At 44.3% G+C, this 13,380-nt stretch overlaps 1 pseudogene; it reads left to right on the plus strand.

The window, feature by feature from the left end:
* The first annotated feature begins 5,966 nt into the window (after positions 1-5,966).
* Positions 5,967-8,110, plus strand: LOC146171938 (uncharacterized; annotated as a pseudogene).
* Positions 8,111-13,380: the final 5,270 nt, after the last annotated feature.

Below are 13,380 nucleotides of genomic sequence, written 5' to 3' on the forward strand. Positions count from 1 at the left end.
CTCTGACCCACTCAGCACGCTTCCTATCGCTTATAGTTACCGCTACCATTTTTCATTCCATAGCCCTCTGGGTTGTCCCATTTTGTTAACCTCCATGCTTCAACCCCTTAGGCAAGTACCTGCAGAATGCAACTGTTATACACTTTCCTCTTGAGTGATACTGGTAAGCTGCTCGTCATAATGTTTGAGTACCTTCCAAATGCGCTCCATCCCAACCTTATTCTCCTAGCTATTTCCCTTTTGTGGTTCGGATCTGCGGTCACTACCTGTCCTAAGTAGACATATTCGCCTACTACTTCCAGTACTTCGCTACTTATTGTAAACTGCTGTTCCTTCCCGAGGCTGTTGAACATTACCTTAGTCTTCTGAATATTGACTTTCAAGCCTACTTTTCTACTTTTCCTGTCTAGGTCATCAATCATTATTTGCAGTTCATCCCCCGAGTTGCTAAGCAAGGCAATGTCATCAGCAAATCGCAGACTACTGAGGTATTCTCCTCTACCCTTATCCCTAGCTGCTCCCATTCCAAGTCTCGGAATACTTCCTCTAAGCAAGCTGTGAATAGTACTGAGGATATTGTGTCTCCTTGCCTAACACCTTTTTTAATTTGATTTTTATCACTTTCATCACTTTCTTTATGCTGAACTATAGTTGCTGTGTAGCCACTATAGATATCTTTCAGTACTTTCACATGCGGCTCGTCTACACCCTGATCTCACAGTGCCTGCATGATTGCCGAGGTTTCGACCGAGTCAAATGCTTTTTCGTTGTGAATGAATGCTATGTATAGGGGCTGGTTATATTCTGAGCACTTTTTTATTATCTGGTTTATAGTGTGAATGTGACCCTGCTTGATTCTTTGGTTGAATAAAGTCTAAGGTTGTCCTGATCATATTAGCGAATACCTTGTACATAATGGATAGTAAGCTGATTGGTCTAATTTTTCAAGTCCTTAGCGTCCCCTTTCTTATGAATTAAGATAATGTCAGCATTCCTCCATTTCTTAGCACGATATCCCCTCATCCTTCAACAGATCTGTAGTTACCTCATCGTCCTCAGCTGCTTTCCCTTTTTTTCATAGCTTCTAGCTGGACAGAAGCCCCTCCCACTGCTCGACTGACGGGTTTGTTATTTTGGGCTCTATCGGGCACGCCCGACAGCCCCATGTGGAGTGGTGGAGGGTGGCTACCTCTTCGCACCACACGCATTCTGGAGTGTAAGGCTTTTTTAACCTCATCCTTCGTTACTGGTGGAACATCTGATTGCTCTTCACTGAAGCCAATTTCATTTTCAACCTGACTACTTTGACTACTGTAGAGGTCTGTACAGAACCCCTCGGCTACTTTGATTATCTGGTTCATTTTTGTAATGATATTGCCAGCTTTGTCTCTCAGTGGATACATCGGATTTCTGCCTATGCTTAAGTTTCTCTTTACTGCTTTCAGGCTGCAACTGGTCCTTAGAGCATGCTCTGTTTTCCCCATCCTATACTTCCTTATGTCAGCCACTTTGCGCTTATTGATTAGCTTTGATATCTCTGCCAGTTCTACTCTGTCTGTTAAGTTGGAGGCTTTCATACTTTGGCGTTTCGTCTCCTCGGGCAGTTTACTGGTATCCTCTATAACAATTCCACTGCCTACTTCTATCGCACATTCAGTAATGCAATGGCGGAACTGCTGTGCCAATTGCGTCAAACTGCGCCAAATCATAAATCCTGCTGTGTGCTGCTACAAAATTGATTTCTTGCCTACTTCTGCACCCCACCTGCGCCAAAAGTCGCTGATTAAATCTACCAACAGCGAAATCGAACTGCTGCGAAATCAAAACTGACACTCGCTGGCAGCACTGTGCAAGGTGAAGTATACTTTGGAGATTCTGGGTGGACAATCACGTGACACAAAATTGAAGTTTGTCGACGTCACTTCTGTGTATCTTGCTGGTGTTTTTTTTTTTTTTTCGATCTAATGGGAGTGAGTGAGAGGGGGCTGAAAGATATCTCTCATGTCCAATGTGCGGGAAGGATGAAAGGAGGGGCTGGCCATAGAAGAGTCGAAGCACGTTCAAACGCGTGATGGCTTCAAGCTGCCCTGGGTCCTTAATTTGTGTGCATGCGTGCTTGCATGCATGCGCGTGTGTGTGTGCAAAGGATGTGCAAGCAGGCAGGCCACCGCATACGGCGCGGTTTCAAACGATTTACGGTTTAACTGCCCTCGGTAAACCACAGCTGGAGCAGTATGCACGCTTGCTTCCTTCTTTTTCTTTTTTAGTGCCAGTGAGGTATGGGCTGCGATGGCCTGAGTAGCAGCGGTTGGAGCGCTAAGGATGCGACTGCTTCTGTTCGTGCGCACTGGACTCTGTTGGCCGCTTTTGTACCTTAAGTTCAACCCCTTATGTGGAACATCTTGTATAATTTCACAGCTTAACTCATGTGCAGGTGCCTATTTGCAGCCCTTCATACGGTCACTAAGTACCCTTGGATGTTTTCACTAGCATAAGAAGCAGACTCATTACTTCGAGTCGCTTTGATTAATCCACCAGAAGAAAAAGAATGGAAGCAAAGAATAACGCATGGAATCGGCACTCACTCTACATCCCCACGCATCGCGCCTTTTCACTGAGCACCGCCAGCAGCAGGGGGAAAAAAAAAATTTCCACCCAGGATCTGCAAAAATATTCTCCATTTTCCTCCAATCAGCACGAGTCTTGAAGGAAAAAGGTGCCTCGACATTACCTTGATGTACAGGATAAGGACACCCAGAAAAAAAGGTCAGAATCAGGAAAAAGTACAGGAAGAGATCAGGCTGGTCAGGAATATGCGCAGCTTTTCTCAACCAAGTCTGAAAATTTTGCAGACGTTGAGAGTGGACAAGCTCTTCTGAAAGTGGAGAGGAAAGGCTCGCAGCGGCACTGTCTAAGCTGGAGTCATCAAGGCAAGAGAAGAAATAGTGTGTTAAAGTTGCAGTTTTAAGGAGCGGCAGTTCTGAATTTCAGCGGAGAGTTTTTATGTTAAGACTGCCAGGTATACCTTCTTTCCAAGGTTGCAGTGTTTTGTAGTGTAGCTGCATATCTCGTTATGCCATCCCTCTGAATAAAAACGGCTTTGTTTTCAGCAAAACCTCCTGCTTGCTTAATTTGGGGCTTTTTAAGGAAAGAAGAGCACTTTAGGCAGCATTCGAGCTTGAAGGTTGTTTTTGCATGGCTATGGTCATTATAAACATCTGAGCAATTGGGTTCCAGAATTAAAACAAGCCTTCTTTGTTTAAGCGTCTCACGATTTGAAATTCTGCTACAAAACGTTTTTTTCTGCTACAAAAGCTCAAATATTTGCTACAAAATGCCATTTTTCTAGCTACAAAACTTGAAATTTCTGCTACAAGCTGCGATTTCTTCTACAAAAGCTGCTACAAGACGCGAGTTGCCAGTTTCACTATTGGTAGTGATATCTCTGAAATTATTGTTCATTGCTTCTAGACTAAGGTCGTCATCCTCGGTTAAAGCTCAATATCCATTCCACAGCCAGCTCCTAAGTTTTTCTGTCCACCCCCTCACTGCTAATTTGTTGATGGACTTCTTCCTCACTAGTCTGTTCTATTCCCTTTTCAGATCTAGACTAATTTGCAACCTTACCTCCTGTGGTCACTGCATCGCACCTCCCAATTACCTTTACATCCTGCATGTCTGGGAAAGTATGAAGGCAATTTCATTTTTACTCTCCCCATTAGGGCTTTTCCATGTCCACTTTCGGTTCTTCCGTTTGCTGAAGAAGGTATTCATGATTTGTAAGTTAATTTGCTCAGCAAGCTCAACTAGTACACCCCTCTGCTATTTCTTATTCCAACTCCATAGTTGCCCACTGCGTGGTCTCTATCTTTCTTTCTACCTACCTTGGCATTGAAGTCGCCCATCAGTGCAGTATAATGTGTTTTTACTTTTCCCATTGCCAATTCTACATCTTTCAACTGCCTGATCATCATGACTACATGTAGGGGCATCGGTCTGTGCAACATTCAGTTTGTACTGCTCATTAAGCTTAATTAGATTACCTCCTACCCTCATTAATGCTATAGATTTCCTCTATATTACCAGCTATGCCCTTATTGACAAGGAGCCCTACCCCTAGTTCTTGTCTCTCTGGTATAAACCTTTATAACACAATGCATGTCCATCCTTTAGTACATGCCTCATTTGGCCTCCTATCACATCCTATCTCATCCCCTATCCCTACCACATCCCATTTCATGCCCTCTAGTTCCTCTAACGGCACTGCTAAGCTAGCCTTACTAGCTAGGGTTCTAGCATTAAACATTGCTAGGGCCAGTTTCCAATGGCGGCCCGTTCATAGGCAGAGATTCTTAGTGCCCCTTGCTGCGTTGCAGGTCTTACCGCTGCCGTGTTCAGTTGCTTCGCAGCCGCTGGGGACTGAGGGCCGGGGGTTTGTTAGAGTATTCATAGGAGGTTGTGGCCGATTACTTCACCAGGGTGGCTAAATCCTGTTCTTGTGAGAGAGTGCGTTTCTGGAAGTGTTTGCCGGATAGGTTGAACCCCAAGCCTGTTTATGCAATTCGATCGCCACGTGGATATCTTTTTTATCCAGTGGGGAATTGCACGGCACTGCTATTTGAACCACTATCCTCCTGCACGCGAGGTGGATGTTCTACCTCTACGCCACCACTGCAACCCACTAGTAAAATATACTGCGTCTTTACTTTCCCCATTTCTAATTCTACATCTTCGTGGAAGCTTTCGACTGCCTGATCATCATGACCACATGTAGGCATGTATGCTTGTACAGCCTTCAGTTTATACTGTTTATTAAGCTTCATTGCAATGCCTGTCAGCCTCTGATTAATGCTATAGAACTCATCTATATTACCAGCTATATACTTATTGACGAGAAAACCTACTCCTAGTTCTTGCCTCTCCAATATACCTCGATAGCACAGTACATGCCCATCCTTCAGTCTGTATGATATCCCATTTGATACCCTCTAGTTCCTCTAACAGCACTGCTAACCGAGCCTCACCAGCTAGGGTTCTAGCATTAAACATTACCAGGGTCAGTTTCCAGTGGCAGCCTGTCCGGAGCCAGAGGTTATTAGCACCCTTTGCTGCGTCATAGGTCTGACCGCCGCCATGGTCGATATGCGATTGAAAAGCACAGAAGTAAATTATCTTAATGTTTTCATATCAAAGCATTTTCTTGTTTTAGACAGTACAAAACATGAATATGATTACTTTTTATGGAGGACGTTTAAATTTGATTTCCAGTTCATTTAACTGTCCAGGGTAATGCCTGAGTAGGGAATTGTTTGGACTTGTTCTGAAGTTTTACTGCATCCAGTTTGTTACCCTAAGTGACCATCAGTTATCCTCTCTTCGAACTAGTACATGTCCTGCTCGTGCCCCGTTTCTTCTTAATCTCGACTAGAATGTCAGTAGCTTGAGTTATTTCTCTGACCCACTCTGCACGCTTCCTATCGCTTAATGTTACCTCTACCATTTTCGTTCCATAGCCCGCTGCATTGTTCCCAACTTAAGTAGAACCCTTCTCGTTAGCCTCTATGTTTCAGCATAACAGCCTGAGTTGGTGCATGATGAAATGAACGGCAGGCAAACAGGAAAAAAACAAGAAAGGCTGTGGCTAAAGGTATGTCGGACGGACTCGATCAATGGTCTTAGAGGTACGTCTGACGGACCCGGTGCGTTTTCCTTCGGGATACGTCGCATGGATCCGGGAAATATTTTTAGAGGTACGGCGGACAGACCTGATCGGTGGGGTTCGTCCGACGGACCCAACGCGTTTTTCTCCGATATAGACCTTAGGATCCGTCGGGAAAGCCGGACGGATCCGAGATCCCCAGATGTGGTTGTAGCAACAACATGGTAGCCATATGTAGCCAAATCGAAGTTGGTATGAGGTGTACGTGCGAGGTGCAAGAAGTATGTACTGCATACTTCTGGGCTCGGTAGCTGTGCGACAGCGCAGTCTACTAATCCTCTGCTTTTCACAATGCAGGTATTTACCCTCGCACTTCACCTGCTTCTCGCCGCTGTGCCGTCTGCAGCCTGCACGTCCGTCTCTCCCGTGACCCTGATGTGCCATGAAGATGAAATTTTTTGTCAACCTGCGCGATCACCATTGTTGCACCTGCCTTCACCGCCGCCAGAGTACGTCATCGAGGATCTTCATTGGCCAGTCCCATCACCAGGAACATCAACACACCTGATCTTTATAAAGAGCATGCTGTCATCACCGCCGCTCTGTGGGCTCGGTAGCTGTGCGACAGCGCAGTCTACTAATCCTCTGCTTTTCACAATGCAGGTATTTACCCTCGCACTTCACCTGCTTCTCGCCGCTGTGCCGTCTGCAGCCTGCACATCCGTCTCTCCCGTGACCCTGATGCGCCATGAAGATGAAATTTTTTGTCAACCTGCGCGATCACCATTGTTGCACCTGCCTTCACCGCCGCGAGAGTACGTCATCGAGGATCTTCATTGGCCAGTCCCATCACCAGGAACATCAACACACCTGATCTTTATAAAGAGCATGCTGTCATCACCGCCGCTCTGTGGGCTCGGTAGCTGTGCGACAGCGCAGTCTACTAATCCTCTGCTTTTCACAATGCAGGTTAGTAATAAGTTTTCTCTATTTGCTAAAAAAAACAGTAACTACTTCTTAATGCAGCTGCCGAGCCCTCAGTGCTGCTGTGGTATTGTTGCCGAATGTTTGCGTGTTATCCGTCTTCTCTTGCTATTGTCAGGGGATGTTGAAACTAACCCCGGCCCCGACCATACCGACAGCCTAATCTGCCGGCCAAGCTGCAGTAATCTGCGATCTACAGGACATTAAAATACAACTGAAGACTACTGAAACAACCTTAAGTGACTTAAACAAACGCATGGACGCTCTGGAATCACGCTACGCTTCACTTTCCACTCTCGATTCCGAAATAGACGCCCTGAAAACTCTGAACTCTGAACTTACCTGCAAGATTGACAAGCTGGAAGCACGTATGGACGATGCTGAAAATCGCTCTCGTCGCAACAACCTCATATTTTACAACATACCCAACACTAACCCCGCTGAAACATATGCAGACTCGGAAGAAACAGTCATTCGCCATTGCTCCACCCAACTAGATTTTGCCATCGAACCTAATCTAATCGAGCGTGCTCACCGCCTTGGACGCCACTCCACTGATCGTAAAAGGCCGATTATCGTGAAATTCACCTCATCCAAAACCAAAGAAAACATCATTTCCTTAGGCACCAAACTAAAAGGCACTGACTACAGTATTGGCGAAGATTTTTCCCTTCCTGTACGTAACGCTCGCAAACATCTTGTAGCCTTTGCCAGATCGGTAACCGACAAGTTCTCCTTGCGCTTCAAAACTTTACACATTGGTCCCAAACGATACACGTTCGATGAATCCTCACAAACCGTAAAAGAGGTAAAATAGCAACCACCTCATCACCAATCGACAGGCTGTTCTAAACATGCACAACAAGCACTTTCATTGTCAGCGATCTTTACTAACATCCGAAGTTTGATTTCAAAGCGCGACATTATTTCCAATATCGTCACATCATCCTCCAGCAACCTACTAATGTTGACAGAAACGTGGCTGAGTAGTGACGTTTCTGATAGTGAAGTCCTTGCCGACTTGCCCAAATTCCGTGTTTTCCGTAAAGATCGTCCAGATAGAAGGGGAGGGGGGATACTTATTGCAACTGCACAGGAGCTATCATGCACGGCCATTCACCTTTCATCGGATATTGAAATATTATGGGTCTTGTGTCATGCCTCACCAAAGTCAGTTGTGATAGGCGTTTGCTACAGGCCTCCTAGCAGCCCAGACTTTCCTCAAAAACTTAATCACGCATTAAATGAAATTAAAACCAAGCACCCTAACACATGCACTATCCTATTCGGAGATTTATAAGAATAAGATTGGGATGGTGCGCATTTGGCAAGCACTCGCAGATTATGACTAGCAGCTTACCGGTATCGCTCAAGAGGAAAGTATACAACAGTTGCATCTTGCCTGTACTCACCTATGGGGCTGAAACGTGGAGGCTAACCAAGAGAGTTCTACTTAAGTTGAGGACAACCCAGAGGGCTATGGAACGAAAAATGGTAGGGGTAACATTAAGAGATAGAAAGCGTGCAGAGTGGGTCAGAGAAATAACTCAAGTTACCGACATTCTAGTGGAAATTAAGAAGAAGAAATGGACATGGGCAGGACATGTAGGGCGAAGAGAGGATAACCGATGGTCGCTGAGGGTAACAAACTGGATTCCAAGGGAAGGAAAGCGTAGCAGGGGGCGGCAGAAAGTTAGGTGGGCGGATGAGATTAAGAAGTTCGCAGGGGTCAAGTGGATGCAGCTAGCACAGAACCGGGTTAAGTGGAGAAATATGGGAGAGGCCTTCGCCCTGCAGTGGGTATAATCAGGCTGATGATGATGATGATGATGATGATTCGGAGATTTTAATTTTCCCAGTATCGACTGGCATAATCTAACCGCTACAGGTAACAGAGATGCTAATGATTTTCTTGACGTTTGCCTTAATTTTAATCTCGTTCAACTAATATCCGAACCAACCCGTGTAACGGATGTCTGCGCTAACATTCTCGACCTAATATTAACGGATAGCCCTGAATGCGTTCATTCTATCACCTATCTACCAGGTATCAGCGATCACCAAGTCATACATGCCGGCTTCACGATTAAACCATCTTCACGCGCAACATGTAAGCGAACAATCCGACTTTACGATAAAGGGAACTATATTGCTATAAATAATGAACTTCGTGCATTTTTACCAGGTTTCCAATTTAACTTTCATCAAAGATCCGTCCACGAAAACTGGTTCATGTTTAAGAAGAAAATTGAAGATTTGGTCGACAGGTTTATTCCCAACATAAATATACGAACTAACCCTCAAAACCCTTGGTTCACAAACACACTCAAACGTCTTGAAAATAAAAAGAAGCGTCTTTTCCGTTCGGCCAAGTCACGCCCTAGTCAAAACGCTTGGAACAAATATTACGCAGCTGAAAAAACGTATTTATTAAACATTCGAGAAGCTAAACGCACGTTTTTTCATACCGATCTGCCCAAAATGTTGACTACTAACCCCCGAAGGTTCTGGCAGGTCATTAACCCCCAGCACACGCGCACTATTTCCCTCACCGACGCATCAGGTGCTACCATCTGTGAAACTGAATGCGCCAATATGTTCAACACAGCCTTTTCATCCATATTTACTAATGAAACAGATCCGATATTTCCTTCAAACCCGGTTATTATCCAGGATACCATGCCCTCTCTTAAATTTTGTTCAACAGGAATTTTGTCACTAATAGAAAACATTAAACTTTCATCCTCGGCTGGAATTGACAATATCAGTGCCAAAATACTGATTAACACCAAAGATATATGTTCATCCCTGTTGTGCTTGTTATTCACTCAGTTACTCCTCACAGGTCAACTGCCCAAAGAATGGAAACATGGGAAGGTTGTTCCAGTCTACAAATCAGGTAACAAGAACTCACCGCTAAATTACCGTCCCATCTCGCTAACTAGTATCCCTTGCAAAATCATGGAACATGTCATCTATACCCACATCATAGCATTTCTTGATTCCAACGACTTTTTCCATCCTGCTCAGCACGGTTTTCGCCGAGGTTACTCCTGCGAGACCCAACTTTCTACATTCATTCATGACCTGCATGTTAACCTTGATTCTAACCTACAAACTGATGTCATATTTTTAGATTTCGCTAAAGCTTTTGACCTCATAAACGCCTACTGATAAAACTTTCCCGATTAAATTTACACCCCGATATATTGAAGTGGATTGAAGAGTTCTTAACTAATCGTTCTCAGTTTGTCTCCGTTAACAATGTGAACTCTAACTCACTCTTAGTAACGTCAGGCGTCCCCCAGGGGTCTGTGCTTGGCCCGCTACTCTTTCTAATGTACATTAATGATCTGCCCTCAAACGTAACATCTAGCATACGTATGTTTGCTGACGACTGTGTACTGTATCGTGCTATTCTCACCACCGCTGACCAATCTTCTCTTCAAAACGATCTTAGTGCTGTTCAAGACTGGTGTAACGAGTGGCTAATGGAACTTAACCCACGTAAGTGTAATCTTTTGTCTATTAACCGTCGCCGTAACCCTCTTGTTTTTCCTTACGTAATCTCTGAAGTTCCCGTACAGCTAGTTCCATCATATAAGTATTTAGGCATAACAATCTGTAGCGATCTTTCTTGGAGTATGCATGTTACTAACATAATATCGTCAGCTAACAGGACGCTAGGTTTCTTAAAGCGCCATCTTCATCATGCTCCCGAACACGTAAAGTTATTAGCCTACAAATCATTCGTCAGGTCCAAACTAGAATTTGCATCGCCCATTTGGAATCCTCATCAAGCTTACCTCATTAGTGCCCTCGAATCTGTTCAAAATCGCGCCGCTCGTTTTATTCATTCATCGTATTCTTATGAAATCAGCGTTTCCTCCTTAAAAACAGCATCCGGATTATCCCCCTTATCGCTCCGTCGTCGCATTGCCAGCCTATCTTTATTTCACAAACTTTTCCACAGTCGCATCGCACCTTATATTCTTCCCCCCACACGCATATCTCATCGCACCAGCCATCAGCTACAAGTTGCCCGTCCACGTTTTCAAATTCCTTTTTTCCTCGAACAGCTGCAGACTGGAACGGCCTTCCGGACAACATTGCTCTCATCACTTGCACACCACAGTTCATCGATAGTGTCAAAACTTTCCTGTTATTGTGATTATGTATTTTTGCTCTTGCCACCCCTTATGTAACACCCCTTTTTAGGGGCCTTTAAGGTAATAAAATGAAATGAAATGAAATACTGCATGCGTGAAATCTGAAATTACAAAGAATAGTACAGTGGCAAGACTAGTGCCTAGAATGGGTGATGTACACTACGTGATGGCATGATGATAGGTTTACGTGAGTTGGACCGCGGCAGGGTGGCAAGCACGACCAGAGAGCAAGCGCATGTAATCGCAGTGTTGACGGCCAGCCAGCGGCCCGCACGCCCGCTCATTTGGTCCTCGTTATCATGTGGATTAACGTCTAAGACGGTTGTTGTGTAGTTATGTAGTTTTGATTCTTCAAAGTTTCCTCACTTCAGCAAAGTAGAGTTCTGGGCTAGTTGGTAATACATGATAAGTGGGAGGCTTACCGCGGAACAGACAAGGACAAGAGAGGCACACAGGACGAGCGCTCGTCCTCACTTCCATCTGTGATGAGGTGCGTCACGTAATGCATCGCTTTCTGCTCGCATTGAGGTTTGGTGCTGCAAGTTCTACGTAGTACATATGCAAACGGCGCTGAAAAAGCTGGGTACTGCCGGTGTGTCTCTAGCCCAAGCATCGCGTCATTTGTGTTTGTTGTACAACTGGAGGTGTGGTTTGTGCTTACCGTGAGATGCTGTGATGTACGGATTACGTCCTACGATAGTGCTGTGTGAGACTACGGAGAGTGCTGTGATCAGTGCGCCGATGTCCGGGCGGACATCAGTGTGTCCGTTTATGACGGCGATGTTGCACGTGCATGTCAGTGTTTATTAGGTGCAGTGGTAATTTATTTACAGACGCTGTGCAACAATCAGACGAAAATAAGTAATCGACAATTTGTTAGACTGCACTGCAGAGCTCAAAACTCGGAAAATGGGAATGCACATGATGCAGTTTTCGCATGTTGGAGTGGACCGAAAAATAAGTGCCTAGCCCGCACCACCGAGATGCGCATTACTACAGGTGAAATGGTTCAGGTTTCTGTAAAATAGCTGCCTGGCACAGCACCTTCCTAAATGTTCGGGCTTTGTACTATTGTTGAAGGCCACTTTATCATAATTAAAGGAACGAATATGCTTTATGTGTTAATGACTAGTGCTTTTTCAACATATGTTCATTTTTTTTTTCGTTTTTCCTTAGTGACCTTTGTTTTTCATGCTAGACAAATACAAATAGTACACTTTTAAACTTGTCAGTCCAAAGCTGAACATGAATATCTGTCATGCATGTGACAGCTTTAATGCTAGAAAGGTTGACGTGTATAGCATGTACATACACGCTTCGACATCTTAGCGGCACATTCGGCTACTTGCCCCAAGGCCGGGATGTTTAATGCCAGTGATGGCAGTCGCACTTTAGTGTAGGTGAAATGCAAATGCTTCTGTTTCCTGCAAGATGCAACGCAAAGTACAAAGCCCGGGCAGTCAAATTAGTCTGGAGCTCTCCACTACAGTACTCTTCATAGCTACATATGTCACTTTAGGATGTGAAACCCTACATGCCACAGGTAGGATGCATTGTTTTTTAGATTTTGTAATCTCTCATCTATGTTTTGCAACATTTGGCTAATTTTAGTTTTCGAACAGTTGTTAAAGATGAAACTGAAGCAGTTCTTGGCATGATTTCCTGCTTGGATTAATTTGCTAATTGCAGTTCCTTGAAACTTGCATCAATGCTGGACAGTTCAAATAGCAGGAAGTTGAATTACAGAAATGATGTGGATCATGCATTTCAGTTCTGACAAATGGAAAGTAACAGTCCCCTCCTTGCATGCATAGGTGCCCTTAGACAAATACATACTCGGGTGTGTGATTGTGACGCATATCAAGGGTCGACAGAAGGCCATGTGGAGCCAGTGTGATATTTTTCATGAAGGCTAAAGTAAAATTGTACAACAGCTGTTGTACCATGCCGAAAAAAATTGGTCATTTAGTGTATGATTAACTGACCATGAATAGCATCTTACTCAGAGTATGATGTGATATATAATATCTGGCTTAGCATCCCAAAATAACTACGGCTATGAGGAACACAATAGTTGAGGGCTCCGGTATAATTTCGACTACCTGGGGTTCCTTTACATGCACTGACCCCGCACGGTGCATGATGGCCTATTGTTTTGCCTCTATTGAAATGCCCCTGCTGTGGCAGGAACCAAATCTGCATCTATGGATTCAGCAGCCAAGCACTCTAACTACTGAGCCAGCACAACGGGGCCAAGTATCAAAATGCATGCCATTACATTTCCTTCTAGCCTGTGGTTCCCTTCACAGAACTAATGTATACAAGGAAAAGCAAATAGCAAGAAAACACTAGTTTTATTGCACATTATGTTCACATTTCAGCAAACATTCTCTAGGAAGAAATTTCTCATAATGTTTGCATGGAAACCATGAACATCTTACAAAAACAAAACAATGCACTTACTCCACTCCAATTATTAATGGGTAAGGTTGCATCTATGCTACTACACTGCACTTATCACAAAACCACAAAGCCCATCTGCTTTGGCCAATCACTTGATGAAACTAA

Source organism: Amblyomma maculatum, unplaced genomic scaffold (assembly GCF_055883805.1).
Source record: "Amblyomma maculatum isolate TAMU_Amacu unplaced genomic scaffold, ASM5588380v1 scaffold_15, whole genome shotgun sequence".
NCBI lineage: Eukaryota > Metazoa > Arthropoda > Arachnida > Ixodida > Ixodidae > Amblyomma > Amblyomma maculatum.